Consider the following 5721-nt stretch of genomic DNA (forward strand, 5'->3'; position numbering starts at 1 on the left):
TACTCCAAATAGAGAAACACTTTTTTTTTCATTGTTATTGAAAAGGGTGCGCTTTTTTTCTTCTTAATTTGGATCATTTTACCAGTATCAAATAATGGGAAGGTGTAACGAAGGAAAAATTTTCTCTGTCAGTACTCATTGATTATGTTTAAGTGTAAAAATGAAGAAAGGAATTACAGCAATTATCTGGATAATTCAGATCTCCCCCAAAAGATTAGAGGTCTCTAATAAAAACATATTGTTTTTGCCTGAATTACTCAGATAATAGCCTTAGTTTTCACTTTATAAGTGTGGACCAGGCTATTGACGAAAAATCTTTTGTAATCATTTAAAAGGGTGGGTTTTTTTTTCAGGTTTTTCTGACAATTCAGAGTATGATTTCTTTGTACCCAAACTTGAATGTGCCTCAAAAAATACAATCTAAAATTCTACAGAACATTTTGCAAAGCAGCTATTTAATTTACTAAAAAAAAAAAAAAAGACAACAAATGTGCAAAATAGGTATTCCCTTCCCTTTCCCAAAGAGGTCCATGAAATCTTGGTGACTTTTGGGGGCAAAAAAGGGGAGTGAAATACCTCTGTAAACTGAGAGTCTAAAAACAGGAAAATTAGTCTTGTGCCACGGCTGTGAGCAGCTAATAAAGAAAACATCGTTAGAAGAGATTAAGGTTCAAATCAAGGTCAGAAAAGAGACTGGTTGAGGGAAAATGCCATGTCCCAGTGCGTAGCAGTTTAAGTGAGACAGTTTCCCCCTGAATCAGTCTTAGGTTGAAAAATTACACTGTTGGGGTTAATAAAGAGGCTGGGCATTTGTTTGGACTGAGACTTCAATTAAAATGTTATTTGGGGCAGCCAGAGCTAATGTCTTGCTTAGAGGTAAACTGAACCGCCTTTTAAGAGGTTGGAGGAAAAAAAAAAAAAAGAAGCAGCAGCAGAAGAAAAAAGACCACCTAATCTGTCAAAGACCCTGAATAACTGGCAGGAAGAATTGTGTTTGCTGGACCTGTGCCCAACTCAGCAGTGAGCATTCTTAAGGGTTTTGTGACATCATCTGGGACAGCTGAGGTTGTCGGAGTTTGTGATTGTTGCGCTAGGTCAGGAATCTGCTGTTCAGCTGAGCCTTCTTTGAGACAAAGAAAAAAATCTGGGTGGTGTAATATGCCAAGGTTTGGGCTTGATGTTTTCGTTTTGGGTTCTGGTTTTTAATGCCCCAAAAGAGGTGGGACCAAGAATCCCAGGTCTTAGTCTTGTGATTCTAGCCCAGGAACAAAAATTGTTGAATACAGTTCATTGAATTTCTCTGTCCATACCGATTTGCCCACAGTTCAACAAAACCACCAAAGTTTGCTTTCATTTCACTTCTTTAGGGTAAGTGAAAATCCGCCCGGAATAAGCTCCTCTCCTCTGCATTCACTCCTGGCCTCCACCGGGATTCAGTACACATGTTTGCTCTGGCCAGCATCAGGCATACCTTGGTCAACAAAGCAGACACGTTTTCTAGCCTTTATGAGGCTTAGAGCTTGAGGGAAGGGAGCGCAGTCAATACGTAGAAAGATAAGTAAATATATAATTACAAACTGGTAAGCTTAAAGGAAACAGTGCGAAGCTGGGAACAGAGTCCTTTCCTTTCCAATCTTCCTCTCCCGTAAAGCCCTGAGCAGCAACTGCTGGAAACCCTCTGGTTAGAGCACGGGGTGGTTGGGGAGCTAGTTAATGGTAGATACAAACTATGTGACTCTCTGTTGGGGAGTCTGGGATCTGGTTGTGGAGATAAACAGTGTGATGCACAGAGGGAAAGGGGTGGGACAGACTAAAACCGTGGGGACTGGAGCCAAAATGAACTTACAGAATGGACTTTGGGGTTTTTTCTGTCAAAAGAGTGGTACAAACAAAGCAATGGGCTCCTATATATAAAGGTGCAGAACCAGAAAGGGCCCCTGGGGCAGGGAAAGACACTGCTTTATGGGAGAAGTGGGGCCAGGTGACCACACCATAGGAAAAGTGTGCTGGGTTCACAGAAGAACATGGGAACCATCCCGATCGTGCACTTCCTTTCTGCTGTGCAGTTCTTTTTTAAAACCAAGACAAGAGAACGGACCCAATTAGTCTGACTCTTAAGTCACACTGAGCCCCAAGGTCCAGTTCTCTCCAAAGTAGAGAAAAAAAAAAAAAAAAAAAACCTGTGAGAGCATGAATTCCCCACCTCCACCATTCCACCCAAATTAAAACAAAATAGAGCTAATGGAATAGGTTTGGTCTTCAGAATAGTCTTTAAGACAGGGTTGGTTGAAAGAGAAGTGGCAGACCGTGCCTTTAGCCTGAGCCCCACCGCAGCATCGTGCAAAATGGGAAGATAACGCTGTGAAAGGAAAATGCCAAAAATGAGATCATTGCAATGGGAACAAGGGAACCAGCAAGCTGAGAAGTAACACACCATCATGAGCGCCACGTCTGTCCAAGTTGTGGCAAAATCTGCCAAGCCCAGATTGACTTCATTAGTCACTTAGATGCACAGATATCACAAAAAAAAAAAAAAAAAAAAAAAAAAAAATCCCCCTCCTCCTCACTGAGAAATAGTTGATCATTGGCATAAATAGAAACCGATTAGAACACCAATTCTTCAAAGCATAAACATTTCATTCACCAACCAGTTGCTATTTGGCCCGTGGCAATTAAGGAAGAACCTGTGCAATGTTACCACCCCAAAGGTGTGATTATAGTCAGCTTCAGCAGGGAGTTAGGTTGGATGTGGATTCCTAACAAAAGCGGGGTGAGCTGGCAAGATGACATCTTCCCAGACACAGTCACGGAACTTGGAGAGAAGCAAGCATTGCTCTATTAGCCTTCTTCAGCCCTTCACTCCTTCCGGTCTACTGGAACCAACCTGATTTTCATTCAGCAATTCTTCGTCAGGTACTTTCCAGATGCCGGGCATTGTGTTGGCCATTGGGAATTCTGCACTGAACAGGACAGCCAGAAGCTTGCCCTCTTATCCTTCCCAACTTACCTTCAGCCCGCTCTGCCCCCGTACCCGGCTTAACTATTTTCCAGAGTTTTCAACACAGCCTGATACCATACCCCATCTGTAGGCACCTCTCACTCACTGCCTCGCTCACGAGCTCCACGGACAGAGACTCTGTCTGTCTGTGTGGCATTCCCGACATCTAGGCCACATCAAGGGCTCAAAGAATATTTGTTGGATGAATAAAGCTTACGTTGTAATAATTTATTGCAATTATGGTGAGCAGAATAAAAGAAAACTCTAGCTGATATAAGCCTGTATCATTCAAGTGTCTAACTTAGGAAATGAGGGAGGCCCTTCCTGAGCAAATACTTTGAAGTGGGCCCCTAAGGTGGGGAGTCCGTCCGGAGGAAGTGTTGGGGAGACCTTGTGCGCACGCGCGTGGGCAGCCGCCTGTACAAGGGCGCGGGCGGGCAGGGAAGTAGCAGGAGCAAGGCCAGGGATGTGGAGACGCGGGGAGGACGGGCAGTTCCAGGAGATGAGGCGGGAGCCCAGGACAGAAGCCAGATTATGCAAAGTCTTGTCAGGCACATTCAGGATTTTGGACTTTATCCTAAGAGCAGTGCGAAGAGTTTTAGGCAGTGACACGATCACAATTCCCAATTCATGAATCTCTTTAATAAGCACAAAAGCAAGCATTTAAATCTGAGCCCTCTGAAACTGACTGGGCCTAAGAAACAACTGGAGTTTTCAGCATGCTTAGAAGAGGGAAGTATGAAGACCTAGTCATGTCTCCTGGGTGTATACCAGAGGTGCCACATTATAACAGGCCACAGCTAACAGATGGGAGTCTTGATTTGGTTTGTTTTGGTTTTTAAGGGACTGTAATCTAGCTACAGAGAGCCAGTGAGCACCCAAGAAAACTAAAGGAAACTTAGGAATCACACAAGAACAAGTCTGCCTGTCCTCTGCCTGTGTTGAGGCCACCACAGCCACATCTGGCCCTTCCTGGTCTGGCAGGACAAAGGTTGGCTCCTCTTCCTCCTCCAGGCCTCCCCCCCGGGAGGCTCTGAACCCCACTGCAAGAGCCCACATCCAGGTCGCCAAGCACAGAAGCAGTGTGTCTCCTCAGTGACACGCACGTGCCGCCTGCCATCCTGTCCCTCACCCCACCATCATGGTGTCTCACCTGGGACCCAGCACCAGGACACAACACACCCAATCGGTGCCCAATAAATACTTGTTGGATTAATATTAGAGTGCGTTATGACATCATTTCCTTACAGCTCTGCCGCAAACGTTTATGGAGTGCCTACTTTGTGCACAGTGTTGAAGCTTTTCATGCATTCTCATTTAATCTCCACGACAATCTCATAAGGCAAGTATTATTATGCCCAGTTGGCAGACAAGGAAACTAAGGCTCAGAGAGGTGTGGCGACTTGCTTAAGATTTCTCTCACGGTGCAACAGGGAATGCACTTCTGTTCCTCTCCTCAGCCCATGGTCTGATTAATTAACTGGGCTTATGCTCACCTTCTCCCTGAAGGCTTCCTTGATACTCCCTGCTTCCCTGAAGCTAAGCCTCGGGGCTCCTAAAGTGTTTCGTGTCAACATGTATTCATAACTCTCTGACCTAATGTCTTCCCAGCCACCCTGTGACTGCCTCAGATGGGTCTGACTTATCATTATCATCAATGCTGAGCACGGTGTTTGGCACAGGATGTGGCGGTAAATTAATATTTGTTCAAGAATAAATGGATGGATGAATAAACCCAAAGGCGATCTCATATAAATTCTAAATTCGCCCTTTAAGAAGCTCATTAAGAAAATACATTATACACACACCCTAACAGATAAATTGAAGAGTGAGCATTCATGTTGACAAAAATTCAACACCATCTACCCTTTCCTCTGCTTCCACCCACCGCGGTGGTCCTTTACGTACTGGTTTCTCTGGTAAATTGAAAATCTGGTTTATTTTCAAAATTAGAGATGCCAATATTGTGCCATGACATAAAGAGAGAAAAGGGAATCGTGAAGACATGTGTATGACTACGCATGAGTCATGGGTCCACGCACAAGCTGAGAGGCCGTGTGGTAGGAGCAAACAGCAAAGGGAATTATTCACTGCCCCCTGATTCTTCCCTCAGAAGTATAGAAAGAGCTTTATTTCATTTAAAAAGGAAGAGGGGGGATATTGGTTTTTAAACTTGGAATATACCCTGTAGAAATACTTCACATACAAAAGCTAAACTATTCCCAACCAATCACAACTCAGAAGTTGGAATCTCCACGACGAGATTGCTACACTAGAAACAACCTGTTTATTAGCTCATAAAAGACATGTCACTGAACAATTCATAATAGGGAGTCTGAGGGAAATAACTCACCCATTGTGAAGTCAATGTTCAAATCAATATCCCTTGGGGAGAAAAATATTGCTCATTGATGGAGATTGATTTTTCTTTTTCTTAAGAAATTCTCGAGGGGTAAACAACATTTTTTTTCACAGTGAATGTAACTCAACATGCAGATGTCAAGGTCTATGTCTCCCTATCTTCATTAATATGATATTCAAAAATTATTAGTGTAATTATAAATACCTTTCCACCTGTTGAAAAATAGACTCCAGTTTCATTCTTTAAAATCTCATTTTAATATCCAAGCAACATGACCACACAGCAACTTGATTTATGTCCTCTGCTTCACTTAACAGCATTCTTACAGGCAAGATAATACTTTTCCATATTATAAAACAAT

Source organism: Mustela lutreola, chromosome 14 (assembly GCF_030435805.1).
Source record: "Mustela lutreola isolate mMusLut2 chromosome 14, mMusLut2.pri, whole genome shotgun sequence".
Classification (NCBI taxonomy): Eukaryota; Metazoa; Chordata; class Mammalia; order Carnivora; family Mustelidae; genus Mustela; species Mustela lutreola.